The 24,745-nt window shown below is 42.5% G+C and overlaps 1 pseudogene; it reads right to left on the bottom strand.

The window, feature by feature from the left end:
- Positions 1–21,523: 21,523 nt before the first annotated feature.
- On the bottom strand, positions 21,524–22,046 carry LOC142436120 (stathmin pseudogene; annotated as a pseudogene).
- Between the last annotated feature and the right edge of the window lie 2,699 nt (positions 22,047–24,745).

Genomic DNA, 24,745 nt, shown 5'->3' with positions numbered 1-24,745 from the left:
GGGGGGAGGAAGCATCCAGGATCTGGGGGAAAGCTGTGTTCTTCATCGATACTACCTCACACCCTAAGTAACCCATCTCCTCTCCTAAACCCCTCTATGAGGGGATCTCCAGTGGCCGACACTTGGGCCTTGGGTCTCCACTCTGCACTTCCCCCTTTATTTAATATGATATATATATACACATACATATATACATATACACATATATACACATACATACACACACATATCTTTTTTTTTGCATGATGCCTTATATCTGGTCCCTTGGGCCCCTCATGATTGCACTGGCCGGTGTGCTTCTACCATGTGGGCTTTTTTGCTTCTGAGCGAGATGGCCGCTTGTTCACCTTCAAGCCTTTAAGACCCCAGACACTATCTCTTTTGATAGCCGGAAACCATCAGCTTTCTTCACCACATTTGCTTGTGCACCCATTTGTCTTCAGCGATCCTATCATGGAGGTGTGCAGTCAATGATATGATTTTTTGTTCTTTGATGCCTGGTAACTGATCCCTTTGGGACCACTCGATCACACAGGCTGGTGTGTTCTTCCATGTGGACTTTGTTGCTTCTGAGCTAGATGGCCGCTTGTTTATCTTCAAGCCTTTAAGACCCCAGTCACTATCTCTTTTGATAGCCGGAAACCATCAGCTTTCTTCACCACATTTGCTTGTGCACCCATTTGTCTTCAGCGATCCTATCATGGAGGTGTGCAGTCAATGATATGATTTTTTGTTCTTTGATGCCTGGTAACTGATCCCTTTGGGACCACTCGATCACACAGGCTGGTGTGTTCTTCCATGTGGACTTTGTTGCTTCTGAGCTAGATGGCCGCTTGTTTATCTTCAAGCCTTTAAGACCCCAGTCACTATCTCTTTTGATAGCCGGGCACCATCAGCTTTCTTCACCACATTTACTTGTTCACCTACTTTGGCTCCAGCCGTTGTGTCGGGAGAGTGAGCATCATAGAGTTCCAATTTAATAAAAGAAGGTATTCATGCATTGAGGGAGTGTTTGAGTAGAGGCCCAAGGTCCTTCCGCCACCTTAATACTTGACCTATAAATATAGACACATAGATCTATTTCCCCATCCTCCTATATATATTTGCATGTACATGTCTTTGTCTAGACCTCCATGAATGCCCTTTGACTCCTAGCTCTTTCCTCCATCTCCCTTGACCTTCCTCCTGCCCTACTACCATGCTTCATCGCCACCTGGGCTAGAGTATACCTCTTCTCTAAGCAACCTTACCCTTGATCATTTCCCACCAGGCCTGCCACTCCCCCTTCTCTACCATTTGGGGTCCCATGTTTTTCCCTTGTCCCTGGGTTTGTTAACACCACTTCCTTACCCCCCCTACCCCCCCACCCCAAGTCCCCCCGGAACTGTCGGTCCCGTTGTTTTTCTTCCAGATAGTTCATCCAGCCTGTCCTATTCAGACAGACCTGTGGAGTCACTAACATGCACGAAAACTAGACAGAGGAACACAAAGCAACAGTATACAACCAGACAACAAAACAACCAAAACAAACCACTGAAAAAGAACAGAACAAAACAGTTCACAAGAGAAAAGCTTGTAGTTAGTTCAGGGATCATTTGCTGGCCCTTAGGAGCGTTTTCCAGTCCAGTCTGTTGGGGCACAACGCCCTGGCCCCGAAGTCCACTTTCAGCATTCCCTGGGGACCTTGCCACTCCATTCCCTTGCTGTTCCGCTGCACTCCCCCAGTGATTTGCCTCGGTGTGGTGGGATCAGGTCAGGTGCAATTCCCACACTGTGTCTCCGGTGCTGTCCCCTGTTTCGCCTTTAGTCACTGAGGGGCATCATGTCTCATAGTAGGGCCAGCCATGTTGTTCTCTGTGGACTGGCTGCTCTACTCAGGAAAATCATCATCACGGCCTGGTGGGCCAGGCTGTGCTCCACTCTCTCCTCCTGTCCCTTCATCTGCTCCCGTGTGCTCTGATCAAATATGTCCATCTCCCATAGCTGCAGAGTCAATGTCGTCCTTTGGAACAAATTCTTTTCGGGGGAGGAGCAGGAATCCACTTAATTTATGGTGCGGGGGCCAGCCTCCCAGACCTCTCCACCGGTTCCCTCCTCCACGCCGGGATATTGCATTCACACCTTGCGACACTGGGTTGACGTCTGGTCCCACTTTCCCTGTGGAGATATAAACCATACCCTCCCCTTGGGTGGATTAATGCCCCATTTCTGTCATGCTGATTGTACTTACCTCAGGGGACTCATGTTGTACCTGTCCCTTTGGGTCTGGCTTACCTCGCTTAACATAATTCCTTCCAGCTCTTCCCATGAAATAACGTGTTTCATGTGCTCATTGGTGCTTTTCAGTGCTGCATAATACTCCATTGTGTGTATGTGCCAAAGTTTGCTAATCCACTCGTCTACCGATGGAAACTTAGGCTGTTTCCAAGTCTTTGCTATTGTGAATTGTGCCGCAATAAACATTGGAACGCATATGACTGGTCGTGTTTTATTTGCTGCTTCAACCGGCTATATGCCCAGTAGAGGGATGGCTGGGTCGTAAGGTAGATCAATTTCCATTTTCTTTAGGTATCGCCAGATTGCTTTCCACAGTGTCTGTACAAATCTGCACGACCACCAGCAGTAGAGGAGGGTTCCTACTTCACCACAGCCCCTCCAACACTTGTTGCTCTCTGATTTACTGATCTGGGCTAGCCTCAGGGGTGTTAGGTGGTATCTCATGGTTGTTTTGATTTGCATTTCTCTTATGGCAAGGGACTTCGAGCACTTTCTCATATATTTATTGGCCATATTGATCTCCTCTCTAGTGAAAGTTCTTCTCATTTCTTTTGCCCACTTCCTTAGGGGGTTAACTGTTTTCCTCTTTTTGCAGGTCATGATGGTGTTGTAGATTTTAATAATGAGCCCTTTGTCTGACGTGTCATTACTAAAAATCTTCTCCCAGTCTGTGGGTTGCTTTGTCACCCTCTTGGCAAAGTCTTTCGAGGTGCACAGGTGTTTTATTCTTATTAGATCCCATTTGTCGATTTCCAGATCACCTGTGTGTGTCCCCTTCCCTGTTGCAGTGAGCCTATGTGCTCCCTGGGCCAGTGCTCTGAGATTAGTCCCGATTCCCTCCTTAATGGTCCTGATGGTTTGGGGTTTGACTTCTAGATCTGTGATCCACCTTGAGTGTATTCTTGTGCATGGGGTGAGGTAGACGTCTTGTTTCAACTTTATACATGTGGATATCCATTGTTTCCAGCACCACTTATTAAAGAGGGCATCTGCTTCCCACTTGACGTTTTTGGGACCCTTGTCGAAGATCAGTTGTCTATATGCTGATGATTTTACTCCTGGGTTTTCTATTCTTTTCCACTGGTCTGAGTGTCTATCATTGTGCCAGTACCATGCTGTTTTGACCACTGTAACTGTGTAGTAGGCATTAAAATCAGGTAGGGCGAGTCCTCCAATTGTGTCCTTCTTCTTGAGGAGTTCTCTGCTAATTCTGGGTTTCTTCCCTCTCCATATGAAGTTGGTGGTCAGTTTTTCCAATTCTTTGAAGAAGGTTGATGGTAATTGGATTGGTATAGCATTGAACTTGTAGAGTGCTTTAGGAAGAACTGTCATCTTTACTATGTTCAGCCTACCTAACCATGAGCAGGGGAGCTTCATCCATTTGTGAAGGTTACTTTTGGTTTCCTGTAATAGGGTTTTATAATTATGCTTATATAGGTCTTTAGTATTTTTTGTTAAGTATATTCCTAGGTATTTCAGTTTGTTCTTGGCTACTGTGAAGGGTACTTCCCTCTTAATCGCCTCTTCCATGGCCCTGTCCGATGTGTATAGAAACCCTACCGACTTCTGTTTATTGATCTTGTATCCTGCTACTCTTCCGTATTCCTCTATTGCTGTAAGTATTCCAACTGTGGAGTTTTGGGGGTCTTCAATATATAGGATCATGTCATCTGCAAATAACGATAGTTTCACCTCCTCCTCTCCCAACTGGATCCCTTTGATATCCTTCCGCAGTCTTATGTTGTTAGCCAGAACCTCCAAAACGATATTGAATAGAAGAGGGGACAGGGGGCATCCTTGTCTTGTACCCTTTTTCAGTGGTATTGTTCTTGTCTTTTCTCCATTGACTATGATGTTGGCTGTTGGTCTTTCATAGATAGCTTGTATGAGCTTGAGGAACTTACCTTCCAATCCTATCTTCATGAGTGTTTTGATTAGGAATGGATGCTGGATGTTGTCAAATGCTTTTTCTGCATCTATGGATATTATCATATGGTTTTTATCCTTTTTCTTCTCGATGTGGTGTATGATATTGATGGATTTTCGGATGTTAAACCATCCCTGCATCGCTGGGATGAATCCTACTTGGTCGTGGTGAATGATATGTTTGATGTTCCTTTGTATTCTATTGGCCAATATTTTGTTAAGGATTTTTGCATCTATGTTCATTAGAGATATTGGTCTATAATTCTCTACACCTGTGGGGTCTTTTCCCTGTTTGGGTATCAAAGTAATGCTGGCTTCGTAAAATGAGTTTGGGAGCTTGCCGTTCTTTTCTATGTTATGGAATACTTTGTGGAGGATCGGTGTCAGCTCTTCCCTGAATGTTTGGTAAAATTCTGCTGTGTAGCCATCTGGCCCTGGGGCCTTTTTCCTTGGTAGGTTTTTGATGACACTCTCTATTTCTTCCTTCGCTATGGGTTTGTTGAGGTTCTTGATCTCTGTCTCAGATAATCTAGGGATAGATTGTTTTTCTAAATATTTATCCATGTCTTCCAGGTTTCTGAATTCATTAGAATACAAACCTTCATAGTACTTTGTGATTATCCTTTTTATCTTATTGGGGTCTGTTGTTATTGCCCCCGATTCATCCCTCATCCTGGCTATTGATGATTGTTCCTTTCTATCTTTGGTAAGCTTTGCCAGGGGAGTGTCAATTTTATTAATTCGTTCATAAAACCAGCTTCTAGTTGCGTTAATCCTTTGCATTGTTCTTTTGTCTTCCCACTGGTTTAACTCTGCCCTGATTTTTATTATTTCTTTTCTCTTGCTATTGGAGGGGTAGTTCTGTTGACTCTGTTCTAGTTGTTGGAGGTTTTGTGTTAACATATCTGTCATACGCCTTTCTTCTTTTTTCATGTATGCATTCAGTGATATCAAGCTACCTCTGATAACTGCCTTTGCAGTGTCCCATAAGTTTTGATATGTTGTATGCTCGTTCTCATTAGTTTCTAGAAATTTCCTGATATCCTCTCTGATCTGGACCTTAACCCATTCATGTCGCAGGAGATCGTTGTTTATTCTCCAATCGGTGGCCCTTGCTTTTCTGGGTGCCCTCCTATTAATCTCCAGCTTTATGGCATGGTGGTCTGAGAAAGACGTCTGGATAAAATCTATGTGTTTGAATTCACTCAGGCTGGCCTTGTGCCCCAGCATGTGATCTATTCTTGAGAAAGATCCGTGTGGATTGGAGAAGAATGTGAAACCTTTTGCTTTTGGATGAAAGGCTCTATAGATGTCTATCAGGCCCTGTTGCCTAATTACATTGTTTAGCTCTCTGGCCTCTTTGCTGAGCTTCTTTCCCTGTGACCTGTCTTTCTCTGATAGTGGAGTGTTGAAGTCCCCCACTATTATTGTTGTTTCCGTGATTTCTTCTGTCATTTTTTTAATAGTTTGTTTGACGAAATTTGCCGCACCATTATTAGGTGCGTAAATATTCAGTATGCTTATTGCTTCCTGGTTTACTGAGCCTTTGAGCATTATGTAATGTCCCTCTTTGTCTCTTTTTATGTTTTGGATCTTGAGATCCATTTTTTCGGAGATTAAGATAGCCACTCCTGCCTTCTTGGAGTTACCATTTGCTTGGTAAACTTTCTGCCAGCCCTTTATTCTCAGCATATGCTTGTCTGCTTGCTTAAGGTGTGTCTCTTGCAGGCAGCAGATTGATGGGTTATGTTTTCTAATCCAATCCTCCAGCCGCTTTCTTTTAACATATGAATTGAGCCCATTTGTATTCAAAGTGATTATTACAATCGCTGGCTTCATGGTTGCCATATTCTGTTTTGTGTTTTGCGTCTTTACCTATCTTCCTTCATATCAGTGTACTGCGTTTGAGTGGAGGGTTTCTATCCTGTCCTCTTTTCCATCTGAGACCGTGTTGTCCTAGTACGTGTTGCTGGCATGTTGGCTTCTAGATGGAGATGGGCTATATGGTGGTCTCCTGGTGGTTCTAGTTGGAGCTTGATCTTCTGGCCATAGTGAGTCAGCCAGTATGTTCTGCAGGGTCGGGTGACTTGCAGTATATTTTTTGAGTTCTTCCTTGTCCTGGAAGACCCTTATCTTACCCTCTATCTTAATGGATAACTTGGCAGGGTATAGGATTCTGGGGGAGGCATTTTTATCTTTCAGTTTTTGGAAGATGTTGCTCCATTCTCTCCTCCTCTTCATGGTTTCTGCTGATAAGTCTGAGCATATTCTTACCTGCGCTTCTTTGTATGTGACTGTCTTCCTTTCTCTTGATGCTCGTAGAATTTTCTCTTTTTCCTCTAAGTTGGATAATTTTACAATTATATGCCTTGGCGTGTTCTTCTTGGTGTTTAGCTTAGCCGGTGTCCTCTCTGCTTCCTGTATGAGAGTCGGATTCTCCTTTGTTAGGTTGGGGAAATTTTCTTCCAGGAATTCCTTTGCTATCTTGGCGGTCGATTTGTGTGTTATGTTGTGTTCCGGTAGACCGATTATTCAAATATTATTCCTCTTCATAGCATCTGTCATTGATCTCAGGCTGTCTTCTGTTTCTTTAATTTTCCTGTCTGATTGTTTTTCTCGCTTGCTTCGTTTGGTTTGAGCGTCCTCTAGTTCACTGATACGGTTCTCAGCCTCCTCAAGCCTAGATATAGCTTCTGTGACCTTTTGTGTGGCCTCTGCTACCTCCTCTGTTAATTTCTGCAGTTCCTTTTGGTGGATAGTATTCATCCCCTCTATTGTGGACTTCATCCCCTCTATTGTGCATTTCACCCCTTCTATCGTTGCATCCTTATTTTGGTTTGCTTCTCTTAGCTCCTGTATTACTGCAAGCAGAGTTCTGAAGATTTCCTTTTGTGGCTGATCTATATCTGTTTCTTCTATGAGTGACGTTAGGTCTGTTAAAGTGCCTCGTTTTTCTGATTTTTTTGTTGGGAGTGATGTGGTCTGTTGATTTTTCCTTGATCCTTTAATAGGCCCCATGCTTCTGGGAGACAGGAGTAACCTTATTGTGTGGAGGCTCAGACCACTGTGCCATCTCCTGGGGTGGCTGGTGCCGTCTGTGGCAGGCTTAGGGCTGGCACTGGGGACCCAACAGGGCCCCAGGTGGTGAGAGCTGGCTGGAGCTCACTGACGGCTCCTCAGGGACTGCAAAGCCGAGACCCAGGCTCCACTGCAGGTGGAATGTTTGATCTGCCCGGGCTGTGAGCGGGCCCGGGGAGGCCACTCGGATAGCTGCGCAGGCAGCTGCGCAACACTTCAGGGAACAATGGTGTTCGCTCTCCGCCCTTTTAGTGCGAAACCGCAGGGGGCAATGGCGCCCTTCCTCCGCTCAGGCTCAGAGTCGCGGCCGCCGGGGTCCCCGCAGCACCCTGGGGAGGGCACCTACTCTTGTGCCTTGCGCAGGGAGGGGCCCTTGGTGGGCAGACTCAGCAGCGTGGGGCGCGGCGCTCCGCGGAAGCTCAGGGTCCGGGACAGGCGCGGGTTGGGCTATGGCTCCTGTTGGCGGGAAGTGCTCAGCGCAGGGTCCCCGCCAGGAGTGGAGCTGGTGCTAGGCTGCCAGGGGTGGGCGGGGGCGGGCGGGGGTGGGAGGCCGGCGCACGGAGGGCTGGTTGAGGGGTCCGCGGCAGCAGTGCGGGTGGATGGTCCCCCGTGGGGGTTGCCAGACAACCCGCGGGTCTGCTACCCTGAGCTTGGATGAATGGAGGGAGGGACGTGGGCCCGAGGGCAGATCGTTGCCCTGCGGGGAGAGGGGAACTGCGGGAGAGGAAAGCTTCTCTCCCAGTGGGGATCCGCGAGTGGGGAGTGGGCCGCTGGAGTAGGGGAGCGTGACCTGCTGCGCCTGTCTAGGCAGGGCAGGCAAGCGGCTCTGGGCTGGCGTCCGGTTTGGGGATGGAGCCTAGGCCGGTCGCCAGTGAGCTCACGGCAGCTTAGTGGCCAGAGATGTCCCACTAGTCCGGTCCTCTTTCACCTAGACCCCTGCTCCGGACAAATACGTGGGGTAGGACTGGGGTGCTGTCCCAGGGGGATATTTCACTCACCAGACTCTTACTATTCAGCTACCTGGTCGCCAATCCCGCTTTGTTTGTAGGAGCTCTCAGAGTATGCCGGTGTCCCTGTCGGCCATCTTCCCCAGCTCCCAAACTTATTTTTCTATGCTGACCTTATAACCTGTGAAATTGCTTAACCTTTCAATTAGTTCCAATAATTTTCTACTAGGACTTTTGGGCTTTCTATGTTTAGAGTAATATAGTCAGCAATTATAGAGAGTTTTACTTCTTTCCTGTCATTTTGAATGCCTTTATTTTACATTATATGATTGATAGCTATAGTTATGGGTTATAGCACCATGTGAAACAAGATTGGTATTAAATGGTATCCTTATATGGTTCCAATTTGAAAGGTGAATGCTTTTGTTTCCTCTCCATTGAGTGAAATGTTTGTCATTGATATTTCACTTTGCTGTTTTGAGTCTGATTAAATCTGTCTGAAATCACAGCAACACTAGATAAAACAGAAAGGAGCATAGGTCTTACTTCATCCTCACAGTTGTCATGTATGAGGCCTTTGTTACAGTTACTGTGCCATTCTATGATGTTAAAGGTCATCCTTATGCATTATCAAGCACAATATCTGGAAACATGTTAAAAGTCCTGAGATGAAGTAATCACACGCTTACTAGTTAGAATTAAGCATTATAATGTCAAACATTATGCTCACTGTCATGGGATTGGAATATCATGGCTTTCACACTCAGAGATGGAGGTGAGCTGGACTAGTGTGCAGCTGCATCATGATGTGAAACTTAAATTGGTCTGCTAACCTCCAGTAATGAGATAACTTTGTTCTGGAATGATCATGCTCAAGTAATGCCATACCCATCTGCATGCAAAACTGAACTAATTCAAGGAATTCCCATGGCAAAATATTAGCTTGTCATGTGCTTGAATTCCTGGATCATATGGAAAATCAAGAATCATTTTTGAAAAAGCTTATTCTCCTCAGCAAATTCTGGCCCAGAGAGGTCAAGTGACCACCAACTTGTGCTTGAATTTCCCCCATTGACATATGCAGTTTAACCATACAGTAAATGACTGGTGTCAACTCTAAGAATGGAGAAAAATGTTTGTGATCTTTGATATCAATGAGAACAAAATCTGAATGGGCATAACATTTTTAACATGTATAACTAGAGATAGTGCTAGTGATTTTATGGGCAATAATATGAAAAATATTCCAAATTCAGAAAATATGTGAGTGTTGGTATTAAATTCAAGGTTGTGATCCCTGAGCAGTTTGTGGGGAATCATAAGTAAAGCATAAATAGAGAGGAAGACTTTGGTTGTATGTGCTCAAATTTCAGGTGACCCAGAGTCCTCTGGGTAAGGGACATTTAAAAATGTCTGTGCTTATTCCACAAATTTTGAGGACCTGTATGGACTTCATTTAATCCAGAGTGCCTTTAGGTCTCAACTCAACATATTTTGGTTCAAGATATGAAATACTGTCCTTGGCTCATATCCTTACTTTGCCCTATTAAACAATTATTTCCCACTCCCTTCTCTGATGTAACTTTTCACTTTAAGTCATGGCACTTGACAGGTTTTACACTCTTTGGAATGCTCTCTGCCAAACAAAGGGTTTCTCTTCAGAATCTTGCAGTTCTTATAGAGTACAGAGTTACAACCTTGTCTTTTCTGGGGCTCAACTTTTCTGGGTAGCAGCTTCTTCTTACACTGAGGTTTTCCTTAGCCATCAGGTAGTGGGATGTAGTGATAGTGGTGCTTGTAAGAGCGGTGGGGTTTGTGATGATCATGGCCCAAATCTGGAAAAGACCGGGCTGATTCACATCAGTAGGAGGCCAATGCCTACTGGAGACATCCTGCCAGAGCCTCAGGGCATCTGTGCCTTAATAAAATACAGAGTCCGAAGTGGAGGACATCTTGTAGACCCCACATCTGGCTTATGACCACCTGACCTTAGGGATATGGACTGAAGTACACCCACCAACACTTGAGCATTTCCTCAAGCATTCAAGGGGTTTTGTTGGATGTTGTTGCAATTTACATTCAAGAAACACAAGGAAATATATGTAGGCAAGGAATAGGTGGGAAATGGTGCTGAATGACATCATGGAAGAGTTGGATATTTGAGGCATCATCAACCCCCAACTCCTTGGAATTGGTCTGGTATTAATATTACTAAAACATATTATTACCACATAGGAAAATTACCAAGGACTTTGAGGAGGTTGATTAAAAGTCATCCGTGCATAAAGAAAAATTGGGTTTTGGAGAGTGTGAGGTAATGGGAGATACTCTGGGGTGTACCTGCTGGTTCCAAGGAACCCTATACTGCCCAATCTCCAATGTACAGGATATATAAGAGCCTCAGTCAGGGCAGGAGCAATGAAGGGCTGAAGGGAGAGAATACTGGGCTCAGAAATGCTGGGCTTTCCTTTGTCCATTCGCACATACCTTTTAGTTGAAGTGCTCTCTCATTGCAGACTAACACACAGATGAGTTCAAAAGAAGAATTACCCTACAATGGCTCAGAAGAAAAAAAGGAGCCTCTATTTATAAGCATAAGTCTCCCTGCTATGCAAATCATTCTTCAGGCACACGTTTAAAATCCCACAACTTGGGCACTGAAAGCTATCAGTTCTCTTCTGACAGGGCTGTCTATCTCTTGGGAAAGCACAGCTGAGGGCTAAAGATGCTGTTGCTATGTGTTCTCCTGTGCCTGGTGACAGTTCCCCAAGGTGAGGGTCTCAGATGTCGGTGTTGAGTCTATGTGGATGGTTGTGACTGCAAGTGACTGACAGAGATCAATTATCTTTATTTACAGAAGTTCTATCAGAGATGCAGCTTCAGGATTCAGGTCCAGGACTGGTGAAGCCCTCCCAGAAGCTGTCCCTCATTTGCACTGTCTCTGGTGTCTCCATCACAAGTAGGAGTTATGACTCGAGCTGGATCCACCAGACTCCTGGGAAGGGGCTGCAGTGGATGGGAAGCTTATGGTATAATGGTGGTACAAAATATAACCCGTCCTTCCAAAGCTGACTCTCCATCACCAGAGACACATCGAAGAATCAGTTCTTCCTGCAGCTGAGTTCTGTGACTGCTGAGGACATGGCCCTTTATTACTGTACAAGGAACACAGTGAAGTGAAGTCAGTGTGAGCCCAAACACAAAACTCCCCTGCAGGGAAGACACTGGGCAGTAGGGGGCGTGCAGGACCCACTGAACATGGACACCCAGCCCTAGAGAAGCAGGCAGAGGTGAATGAAGGAGGATTTCCTGTTGGAATTAGGGCTTCCTCGCTCAGCTTTCAGCATCCCCAGAACAGGTTTCTCTTTTTCCCCCCCCCTAAGTGTTCTTCTCACTGCAGGCTTCGAAAGAGGAACTAGAATTCTCTGTTTGCAGTACAAATATTAAAAGTGACAATGATCCTCCATTGTCATCCTATGTGATTCATTTTCCTTCTTGACAAGCAGATTATCGTGGTCATTCTCACCCTGTTAGTCAAAGTATGTTGACGATGAAATACAGACATTTATAGATTCATGAGTAAAATGCATGATTTTAAAAGGCCTGAGCTCATTGCTCTATTAAAACCCAGGATAACACATCTCTGGATGTGTCTCTCTGCAATGTGCACTGTGGATACTGATTGATTAATATTCTTATGTCTGAGAAAATAATTGCAGTGACTTCTGATGCTAAACTTGTGACATGACTTTTGTGAAATTGCTCTTTGGGGTCATAATGAAGCGAACACTCAATGGAAGGACAACTTTGATTCCAAAATAAAGTAGCAGATGTGTCACAAGAAGAGGAAATGGCAGACCAGTATCTCAGAATGCTCTTTAGAATTGAGAATAATGAGACTTCTCACATATTTTGAATATGTTTTCAGGGCAACCAGTTCCTAGAGAAGAACATCCTCTATTGTAGAGTGTCAGCAAAATATAAGAATACCCTGAATTAGATGCACAGACGGGGGTGGCTGCAAAAATGGTCTCAGACTTAGGATCAAATGAGGACGGTTCAGGACTTCTCAGTTTATGTATTTGTGCTGTTGTACACGGAGGCACGGAGCATAAAACTTACTCAAATGTAATCAACAACATCCCTGATAATGAGTTGCAGGAATTGAGATTAATTCTGTTAGCCAAGTGTGAATACCTAAAATATTACTATAATACACCTTTTCATATTTACTATTTAACATTTGATACGTATACCATTCCTTATTAAGTTTACCTATACGTAGTTTAATATTTCCATTTTGATACACTTTTGCTTATTCTGGGTTTTAATACTTTCTGGATTTTTTTTTCATGTAGGGGTTTATACCTGTTGTATTTTGTCATTGTTGGTAGCCTTTTTTATTCCCTCTTATGTCTTTTTCTGTTTTTTGATTTATGAAACCCAAGATGGGGAAATCTACAGAGATAATAACTAGAATAAGGGTTCCTGGGGCCACAGTAAGGGAAATGGTGGTAAAATGGAATGTGATTGGTAGATTTATGTGCCAACCTGGCCAATAGGAACATGTGGTATTAATAAGGTTGCAGTTTGATTGGAGAGCAAAGAGATAAATGGCTCAGAAAGGTCACTGGTATCTCTCTTGCTCTCTGATAATCAGACCAGTGTGTGGCTGCCTTAGCTTGTTCTCTTCCTCAACTCCTAAGCTACACTGCCTTTGGGGCTGACAACCTGTAGATCATGTCGCTAGAGCTTGAGTTTCCTTTGAGACTAGCTTCGCCACGTTGCTGTTGTAGACATCACTTGAGCTTGGGACTGTTGGAACTTGTCATCCTGATGATTGTTGTTCACCCACCCTGCTGTTTGCTGCCTGTGGCCAGACTGTCTGCATTGCTCTATGGAAGACTCAGCTCTCTGCTTCCTTGATCCTGGACCCAGTGGTCGTTGTGAGTTGAACGCCTTCCAGTATATTATTTTTCCCATGGAAATGAATTGAACTGAGCCCTCTACACTGCTGTGTGGCCTAATTAACTGTTATATTCACACACACACACACACACAATCATAAGTATCCTGGTTTTGTTTATCTAGAGAACCCTGTCTAACACAGGGAGCTAATGTAAAGGATTTCAAGAAGGAAGAAAATGTTTTCAAACAGGTTGTGGTAGCAATTGTGAACACAGCTTGATAAGACTGAACGACAGAATGGTATGATGTCTAGATTTGATTCTAATAAAATGGTTTGAATGAGGGGAAAAAAAGAAAAGGTTTAAGGATCTTATTTGCTGACAAAATGATTTAAAAGGTTTTTATTTTGTATACTTCTGAAAATAACTTCTTAAAATATTTCATATGAAAAATGTACTTAATATTGATAACATGCTGTTTCTAATACATATTTCATAATAAATTTTGCCAATTTCTCAGTTTAAAAAAGGCAGTGTCTGAAAATGAGGAGCAGCTCTATTCTGTCCTAGAGGGTCGCTATGAGTCAGAATTCACTTGCTGCTAGTGTGTTATGGTAATTGAGTTTCTCAATTTGTATCTTATTTTGGTTGCTGATCTCCATTAGTTTTTTTTTCTGTGTATTCTGTATTTTGTCTAATCATAGTTAATATTATTGTCAGGAATTGCTCAATTCTTTCCATTATCCTGGTCTCCAAAGAAATTATTACATTCTGTTTTTATTTTAATTATGCCCTTTTTTTCTGTAACATCATTTATACTATTATGTATAATATTTTAATAACATGTTAATGGGTTTCCTTTTAAATATACATTTTATTGGTTGTTCTTCAATTTTCTATGTAACTTTATACAAATAAACTTATTTATCCTTCCAGTTGATTTATTCCTTTTTATATATCATTTTATTGGGGTCTTGAACAGCTCTTATAACAATCTATACATATATCCATTGTGTCAAGCACCTTTGTCCATATATTGCCATAATCATTTTCAAAACATATTCTTTCTACTTGAGCCTTTGGTATCAGCTCATTTCCCACCCACTCCCACCCTCCCTCATGAAAACTTGATAGTTTATAATATTTTTTCATGCCTTACACCAAACGCTGTCTCCCTTCACCCACTTTTCTGCTTTTCGCCCCCCTGGGAGGGGATTATATGTAGATCATTGTGATCATTCCCTCTTTCTCCGCCCCACCTCCCTGCTATCCTCCTTTATCCCTACTCTTATTATTGGTCCTGAGGGTTTTATCTGTCTTGGATTCCCTGTGTTGTGAGCTCTTATCTGTAGCAGTGTACATGTTTTGGTCTACCAGGATTTGTAAGGTAGAATTGGGGTCATAATAGTGGGAGGGGAGAGCATTAAATAACTAGAGGAAAGTTCTATGTTTCATCGGAGCTATACTGCACCCTGACTGGGTCATCTCTTCCTTGTGAACCTGTGAGGGGATGTCCAATCTGTAGACAACTGGACAGTCCCTTATTTTGTAGTGTAAGGTCATCATAACATTATATTTCTGTTGAACCAATTGAGAAGTCGCCAGCAAAACACAGTTTACACAGAAGCGTTGGATGCAACAGCAGTTTGCTCTCACAGAGAAGAGATAGAGCTAGCTCCTCATCAGGAGTGGGCACAAATCTCCACAGTCAGTGGTTTCACCCTGGGGCCAGTGCAGGGATGGGGGTTTGCAAGTATCCCTCTTTTGTGCTGCAGTTGAAGAACTGTGTTCCCTCCACAACAGCAAAGATAAAGAAATGGGTTTATGCTATGAGCTCAAATCTGCAGGAAATAGTGAGTTTGTTTTGTTGTTGCTGCTGTTTTGTGTGTTCCATGTAATGTTCATAACAATCAGTTTGGGGACTGTTAGCATGGGTTCAGCCGAAGGTAGAGGGGGTAGGCTGTAGGACACCAGACACTAAGGAGTGTTTTTGAATACAGAAGCCCTGGAAAGGCAGTCATTCAGCAAGGTCATCATACCCCAGTAGCCAGACTGACAATTTGATGCTAATCATGTCTGGTTCTGTCATGGACTCCAGAGAAGGAGGCAACAGATTGTCAACTTCCCCAATTTCCAATTCCTATTGGAGTTTATCTCAGGTATATTTTGTTGTTGCAGGTAACACTCTTGAATTTTTGTTTTATGTTTTTCTGTTTTACAGTAGATAAAACTTGGGATTGATAAACATATAGAGAAAGCAAGTAGATTAAGGGTTTCGGTGGGTGGTGGCATGGGAGGACATAAACGGGAACTGAAGTCAAGGAATTCAAGAAGGAAGATGATGTTTTGAAACGGATTGTGGTAGCAATTGTACAATACTGCTTGATGTGAGTGAACTGTGGAATGATATGATATCTCTATTAGTACCCAATAAGATGGTTAGGAGGAAAATTAAATAAAGATTATTTATTCCATTGCTAGAAGTTTTTTGTAAATTCAAGTTCCTGGCTTATATCAAAATCTCTTTTACTGTTCATTATTTAAATGTTTGTTTGTTTTTTGAATGTTGTTATACTGGGATGAATTTCCATCAGTTTATAATTATGTGTGACTATCTGTCACTTATTTTTTCATGATACACATATGTAACAAAAGGCCATTTGTAAAATTCTTCTCATGCATAATTCAGTAACATTAGATTATCATTGTGTTAAACAATTACCAATATTTGCAAAGTTCCCTATCATACGTATAACACAAACCCAGACAAAAGAATTCTGGCTTGATAATTTCCTCCTTAACATGGAATAAATAGCTATAAATCTAATACTTCAATTACTTTGAATAAAAGTCTGCTTCAAAAACTTTCGCTCCACCTTTGGAAAGAATAAAGCCTAAACTCTGTTCAATGTCTTTCAGTCAGATATCTTTTTTAATGAATACTTTGTTGTGGCATATCAAATCTAATATAAATATCAATATCTATAGATCATACTTCCTTCCACTACAGCCAACTCAACCAATTCAGAGTGCTTGCAACCTTCAGGCCTCCACAAAGCTTTCAGTGTGTGGGAGAATCAGTGTGAGACCGGGCCTAAAACTAACCTCAAGAAGAAAGCTGTCCTGCAGGGGTGTTAGAGACCCACCCCCTCCTGGAGCAAGTGAAGAAAGAAGTGAGGACAGGAGCCTGGGTAAGGACTGCAGTGGCTGGTCAGCGAAAACTGCTGTGCTGAGCACTTTGGTAGCTCTACTGCCCATGGCAGGAAACCAGCTGAGAGAACTCCAGGGAACACCTCTGACAATGAGCACGAATGCTTTGGATCAGAGAAAATGTTTCTCTGTGGTCCCCAAAAGGTGGAAGACAGTGTAAGCTCATTGAATACCTCTCCTGTATGTGTGATGGGATGCTGTCAGCAGGGGGCTCTCAGAACACATTGAGCCCAACATACACGTGGGTACTACCATATATACTCGTCTATAAGCTGAGATTTTCAGCACAAAAATGTGCTGAAAACCTGGAGTTCGGCATATACATGGGTCAGTGGTACCCCAGTGAGATGTAACATTTCGCTGCACCCTTCACCCCCTGGTAATGGGATGAGCGCCCGTTATCTTGTGGGTGATTGCCGTTTGTCCACTGTTCATTCAAAGTCGCGTTGACACTGCAGGTCTTTGAATGTTTGTTTACTCACATTTAACCAATCACAGCCGTCCTAAGATATGGACAGCTCCAATTGGCAGAAGCACCCATACTGATTCACTTTCGCTGGCAGCTGAACTGGTAAGGATGTTTCTGTGGCTGTGCTTTGTCTCTCCCCTCTGGTGTCTATGCTAATTTACATCCTGCATGCCCCATCTACACAGACTCCCTCCTGCCCCTCCTACCATCTAACGCATCATGTAGGGGGTGGGGGGCAATACCATGAAAAATCTTTTTCAAAGTCTTATTTTTTTATCCTATTAGATATGGATACTCTTCAACCAAAACAAAAACGCCAGTCATATGAGCCTGGTTTCAAAATGAAGGTTGTGTGAAGAGCAGAAGAGAGCAATAACAGTATTGCAAGTAGTGAATTCTATGTTGATGAAAAGCAAGTAAGGGAATAGAGGAAAATGAAGGCTGACTTGAAACAGATTCCAAAGCTAAAAAAAGCTCATTGTGGTTTAATTTCTTTTTGTGGGGCTCTAGAGAGTGAATTGCATAAATGGATTATGGAGTATCATCAAAATAGTTACTGTGTAACACGCATGGGAATCCACATACGTGTTCTACAGATGGCTAAGGATGACAAATATAAAGCACCAGACATTGAAAAATTTGTTGCATCAGAAGGATGGTGTACCCACTTCATGAATAGGTTTGGCCTACTATGTTTGAGACAAAGAACAAAGATTTCCCAGAAATTGTCACAAGACCTTGAAGAAAAAATTATGTCATTCCAGTCATTTATTATAAAACAAAGAAGGATTTATAACTTTGACCTGGCAGATATTGGGAATGTGGATGAAACTGCCATAACTTTTTATCTTCCAAGCAACAGAACTGTGGCAAGTTTAGGAGAAAAAAAGACATTTTTCTCAAAACCACAGGAAATGAAAAAAACAAACAAACACTTTACAGTTGTTCTATCATGTTTGGCTAATGGAACTAAGCTCCACCCTGTCATTATTTTTAAAAGGAAGACTTTGCCTAAGAAGATCAATTTCCCACCAAGAATTACTGTGCATGCACATGTTAAAGGCTGGATGGATGAAGACGGAACAAAAAAAAATGGCTGTAAGAAATTTGGAACCGATGACCAGGAGCAGCCTTAAAGAAAAAGCCATCACTACTTGTTTGGGATATGTTCAGAGCCCAACTGTCGGATGACATTAAAAAAAAAAAGGCAAAATCTATTAAAGTTACTTTAGCCGTTATTCCAGGTGGGCTTACATCTGTACTGCAGCCTTTGGATGTATCTTTGAATAAACCTTTTAAAAACCATGTGTGAAGGATGTGGCATGAATGGATGTGATCTGGCCAAACCTGACTAACAAAAGGATGAAATCTCATGAAGCCTGACAGAGTTAAAAGCAAAGTGGTTTCTAGATGCATGGGAAGACATTCCAGAAGATATGTTGTGATGTGCCTTCCAGAAATGTAGTATTAGTAATGCTAATGGCAGTGAAGACTGTGTTTTGTGTGAAAATGACAGCAGTGATGGTGATGACGGCGATCTCAGTGAGGAAAGCATCTATGATGACCTCACACCAGCTGAAGCTCTGCATTAGGATACGGATGATGATGAGGAATCCAGTTTTGAAGGATTTTACTCTTTACATTTTAGCTAGGTTGCTGATTGAACTCAGGGAATAGTACCCTTAAGGTATCATTGTTCATACCTTATTGTTTTTGTTGAACCTATTTTCCACTTACTGTGTTGGTTTACTAATGTTAAATGACTTGTTGTCCTTTTATTTGTTTTTTATTTAAAATAAATATTTGAATACATTACCCCCACTGATGTCTCAATTTTTAGTAATTTTATTTTCACTTGTTTTGATTATTGAAATTCACCAATAGCTTCTGCATTTTCCAGCCTAGGCTTATACTCGAGTCAATCAGTTTTTCTGGTTTCCCAGGTAATAATTAGGTACCTCGGCTTATACTCGGGTCAGCTTATATTCGAGTATATACAGTAATTTTTCCTTTGGGGAGGAAAAATTACTGTATTTCTGTGGTTTCTTTTAACACCATAAACAACCTTGTTGTTAGGGTTTTTTGTTTGTTTTAATTCAATCTCTAATTCTGTATGAAAACTTCGAAGTACCCTTTACTCCTTTCCAAATATTCTGCAATATCCTAGGGGAAAGGAGCTTTAGGGATGACAGATAAGTGTTTCCCTTTGTGCTCAGATGTGTGACGAGATTCAGGAAAGCCCAGCCTTGATTCCATTATGTTGTGATTATGTTAGAAAGGGTTCTCTAGATGAAAAAACAAACAAACCAGAACATATGATTATACATCAATATCTATCAATTTCTCTCTATTTATATAACATAAGAAATAAACAGTTAATCTATAAAGCAGCGCAAATGGCTCAGTGCAACTCACTTCCCTACTGGCAGTCCTTCAGGTCTTGAGGGCCACAGGGTAGTCCTCTGTAGAGCAATTCAGATTATCTTGGCACAGGCAGCAAACAGCAAGGCAGTTGACAGGATCCAACAGTCCCAAGCTCAAGCGATATTACTCCAGTAGTGTGGTGAAGCAGTTTTGAAGGAAACTCAAACTAAAGCAACACAGTCCATGGGTTAGGTGTCCCACAGGTAGTGTAGTTTGTAAATTGAAGCAGAGAGCAAGCTATGGCAACCACACACTGATCTGATCATCACAAAGCAAGAGACAAGAAAGGTGAGGCTCACCAAGCCATTTACCTCTCTGCCCTTCAATTAATCCAACGTGTGTTCATTGGCCATGTTGGCACAATAAACCTACCTATCACAATGAGGATATTCTCTATAATTTCACCATAGCATCTGGGTAATTATGATAGTAATGGATGTAAAGCAACATTAAACATAAAATATGAACAAATGTTCATATGATTGGTAAAGTGAAAACCTGAGAGAGAGGACTATGTTCTCCCAAAGACAACATCCCCATCACCATGTAATTCCCAGAGCCAGGGGCCTCCATTGATCCCTTTTCAACTTTACATAACTATGTGCCTCCCACATGCAAATACATAATATGCAGCCATGTGAAACCACAGCACATGTACTTAAATTCGTATTCTTTCTCACCCTGGAGAGCATTTTCTGGGCGTCATGAATCTTATCCACATGAACATGAATTATGTGTGGACTTTCCTTTTTCTGGTGGAGACTCTGGCTGGTGAGTGCTTCAGGGATTCACACAGGAAGTCTGGGGATGCAGCATCTGAACACATGACCTACTGTTGCTCTTTTTATCTACAGGTGTCCTGGCTCAGGTCTAGTGACAAGAGTCAGACCCTGGACTGGTGAAGCCTTCACAGGCACTGGCTCTCACTTGTGCTGTCTCCAGATTCTCTTTAACCAGCTCCGATGTCAGCTGGATCCGCCATGATTCAGGAAAGGGACTGGAATGGGTTGGTGATATACAGAGGGGTGCTAGCACACACTATAATCCAGCTCTCCAGTCTCAAGTCAGCATAACCAGGGACACCTCCAAAAGTAAAGTTTATTTAAAACTGAGCTCTGTGAATCCTGAGAACACAGCCGTGTATTACTGTACTAGAGGCACAGTGATGGGAATTCAGTGTGAGCCCAGACACAAACCTCCCAGCAACAGGCCATGGTTTCAGTAGATGCAAGGGCTGAGGTCAGTGATGCTTTCCTCTCAGAAGCTGTGGTTTCCCCACCTTGTCAGCACCTCTCTAGGGACACCATGCACAGACTCAAGAGAAGCTTCATGCCTCTGAACATGATTTATTTTCCTTGGAATGGGCTTTGTCTCTCTTTCACCATCTTCCAAAGACAGATTTCACAGTAATAGTAATTGATGAGATATCACTTTACAACTAGTTAGTTCAGGCAGGTGTCCTCAAACTACAGCCCGCAGGCCACATGTGGCCCACCGAGGACATTTATCTGGCCCGCCAGGTGTTTTTACCCCATTTGTTTTTGACTTCAAAATAAGATATGTGCAGTGTGCATGGGAATTTGTTCTTTTTTTTTTTTAAACTATGGTCCGGCCCTCCAACGGGTCTGAGGGACAGTGAACTGGCCCCCTGTTTAAAAAGTTTGAGGACTCCTGTTTCAGGGTACCAACTAGTGCCATTTGTTGTCAAAGCTATAAATATTTCATGTAGAAAAAAAATTCTCATGTGGAGTCCCAAATTGTCTCTATACCCTCAGATTTATCTTGAACCTTCTTGTAATAAATAATCACAAATGTAGTTTTTTTTTCACTGCCACCAGCAGCACTGTGCAGTTTTATTAACCATTCAAGTACAGTAGCATCTGGTAAAATCGGGACAGAACTGGGATTTAAAAGCAAACAGATATTCAGCATCTAACAGTTTTGAGAAGCCACTACATACTCTTTCACAAACATGTTTCCACGGGGCCAATACAGTGCTAGCCATTCACCCAGCGCACTGAGTGCACCGAAGTAGAAAAGAGGCAACAAGAAAAATAGCTACGTTAGAAACACTCCAACACTTTAGAAAAAAAGAGTCAAACACTTTTTGTTTCTCCCCTTTAGCCCCTAAAACAACATCACATGGTCTGGATCTACCTATTTACGTCCTACGTTGGCTTCTAGTCTTTGTCAGGAGGGAAATAGTAATAGTAGTAAAATGACACTGGCCAGCACGGTCTTTGGATCTCGAGGAGGGAGGGGAGAAAGTCAGTCCTCAGGACAAGCTAGTCGGCTGCAGTCTCATCGGCGGGGTCTTTGCATTCCTTGTTCTTCCGCACTTCTTCCACGTGCTTGTCCTTTTCTCCCAAGCGCTCCAGCTTGGCCACCATTTGTGCTTCTCGGTTCTCTTTGTTGGCTTCCATTTTGTGGGTCAGCTTCTCCTCGGCCATCTTGCTGAAGTTGTTGTTCTCCTCGATTGCTTTCTGCAGCACCTCCTTCTCGTGCTCCCGCTTCCCGGCCAGCTGCTTCAGGACCTCCGCCTCATGGGACTTGCGTCTTTCTTCTGCAGCTTCTAATTTCTTCTGAATTTCCTCCAGGGAAAGGTCCTTCTTCTTTGGAGGAGAAAGAGGGAATTCTGGGACGGCCTCTTTTGAACGGGGGCTGAGTATCAGCTCAAAGGCCTGGCCAGAGGCCCACTTCTCCAGTTCTTTCACCTGGATATCAGAAGAAGCCATGGTGAACAGAAGACAAGAGACTGGCAGTGTACGCTCTGCAATCCACTGGGAAGGAAAGCCCTGCTCGGTCCGAGCCGCCTGGCCACACTCTCACAAATGTAGTTTTATGCAATCATTTTGGCTTAGAAGGCCCTAGAAAATATTGTCTATCCAAATATTGTTGTTTGAAAGCAAATAATTATTAAGAAGATCCTCAAAAAAAGAAAATAAACTCACCCAAAAGTGAAAGACCGCATACAAAGTATATATATATATATATATATATATATATATATATATATATATATATATATATATACACACACACATTCTAATATGACACAAGGATGGTGATACTTTATTCACATACTTTGGACATGTTGCCCAGAGAGGCCAGTCCCTGGAGAAGGCCATCACGAGGGCAGTGACAAGGAGGAAGGCCCTCCAGGAGATGGATTAACAATGGCTGCAACAATGAGATCAAATGTAAGAACAGTTGTGAGGACAGTGCAGGACTGGGCAGTGTTCTGTTCTTTTTGTGCTTAGGGATGCTTTGAGTAGGAACCAACTTGATGGCACCTATCAACAACAAATTCATAAACTGTGCTAAGTACTCTAGAATGTCCACCTTTTTTAGATTTTAAATAGAGAGGCTATCTACAGAGAAATCCATCTACTATAAAGATCGATAGACTGTCAAAATCCTATACAGGGTTGCTATGAGTTGGAGTATACATTAGGGCAGTGGGTTAGATGTAAAAATATTGATAGACTGCCTTTTCCACTGAAAAGTAAATGTTATTTATTGAAAATCTATTAGGAGCCAGGTAATATTCTAGGCACCCTAGTCATCCAGGATGAAACAATAAGTAAGGAGTAAAAAACTTCCTTTCCTCATGGATTGCCCATTGTAAATGCTCTTTATCACACTGAATATTATCAGCCCACTATAGAGCACTCTAAGCTGCATAAAGTCTTAATTTTCAACCCAAATAAATTACTCAAGTTTGAAAAACAAAACAAGAACAAATTATAAACCTAATATTTCCTGACAGTGTCCATTTATGTCTATGTAAGTCTCAAGTCAGTGTTTTCCTTTTTCGAACACTTTCTGAGGTACTCAAATCACATTCTTTTAAATGTCCTTTGCATTTGGGAGACAAAAGGAAGACTGAAGGATTATATCAGGGGTGCAGAGTGCGTGAAGTAAGCTTTCCTTACTTGCAGTCATTGGTACTTTCAATATCCTACCCCCAAGCCATCATTTTCAGGTCATCGATTTTCCTGCAAACTTCCTACTCATTGTCTAGCTTTCACAGGCATATGAGGCAGTTGATCCTCAAGTGACATCACACAATATGTAACATAGGTTCTCAGAGCAGATGTATATATAAAGAAGACTTGGTGGTGAGTGGACTAAGCATTAGTTGCTAAACAAAAGGTTAGCGGTTCAAACCCAGCAGCTACTCCTTGGGAGTAAGTTTAAGTATTGTGTGCCGATAAATATGGAAAGCTCTGGAAACCTAAAGAACAGTTATATTCAGTTCTACGGGTTTGCTATGAGTCTGAATTGACCCAATGGCGGTAGATTTACACTTTGAGGCAGAAGTTGTGTGTTTGCTTGATTGCTTGTGTGATTCATTCAGTGATTGCTTATTTTTTCTCCAGTACAGAAAGTAATGGCATCCACCCTGATTCTCCTACCAACGATATCCCAGGTAAACACAGGCTAGAAATTGTACATTTCTACTTGGTCTAGCATTTTAACTCAAGTAAATCAACCAACAAAAATGTGTAAGAATAAAAATAAATAAATCTCCAATGTGAAATGTGAAGGCCCAAAGGTACACTAGTAGTGAATTTGCAGAAGGTCCTAAGTTGCTCTGGGTTTGGATCTTTGGTTTTCTTCTAGAATCATGTCCATGTGAAACACTGATATATGAGGTGCTAAAATCTGGAGGTCCGTGGTCTTTAAAAAGCCTGGTCTGCAAAAGCAAAGTGGAGGAGAAATTAAAAAGTTGACGAAGAACGCTGAGGTCAGATGCCAACAAAGATGAAAAAAACACACGATGAGTGAGACACATGCCAGTGGAGTGAAACAAAGAGGCAGCAGAAAGAAGGGTATGGAATGAACTGGCTTTTTTTGGAACAAAAGGCCAGGCAGGCGGATCAGGAGGATCTGAAGCATGTACATGCAGTGAGTGTCTCATCCAGATCAGGGGTCCCACATCCCCGCTCTACAAAGTGCCTTCAGCAGGTCAGGCACTCGGTGAGCATATTTTCACCGAATGAAACAGGAAAACTATAGTCCACGTGCTTTTGTGATACTCAAGAGCTACCAAGGCATTTGGAAAGGGAGACAAAGTGCCATTCCATTGCAACGTTGTAAAATGAAAAAAGAACACACATGGTCACAGTAATGGGTGAGGGCTTGCAGGACAATATGACTTCTCTCCCGTTGTGCATGCGCATATGGCTCTAACTCTACATTTTCCACTAGAAATATCAGACTACAGTGGATCTGATGCCATCCATCAATGCTGCATTTTCTGGAATCCAATGAAACTCCCACTGTCGTTATTCCATGTCAATGCAGAAAAACACATAGTGCCACTGATAAACTTTCCATCAGATTTATTATGTTGCACTTTTATTTTTCAACTTTTAGAAGGTAGAAAACAAAAATACACAGATGCTGCATTAGGCCAACTTGGGTTCAGGTGTTGTACTGTGGGTACACACCTTGTAAAGGGAGAGCAGCTATGACAGAAGGTACTTGCTGACCAGATGTGT

Source organism: Tenrec ecaudatus, unplaced genomic scaffold, assembly GCF_050624435.1.
Source record: "Tenrec ecaudatus isolate mTenEca1 unplaced genomic scaffold, mTenEca1.hap1 Scaffold_1545, whole genome shotgun sequence".
NCBI classification, from domain to species: Eukaryota; Metazoa; Chordata; class Mammalia; order Afrosoricida; family Tenrecidae; genus Tenrec; species Tenrec ecaudatus.
Note: the sequence above shows the minus strand (reverse complement) of the source record. Positions and strands in the feature narration are given on the sequence as shown.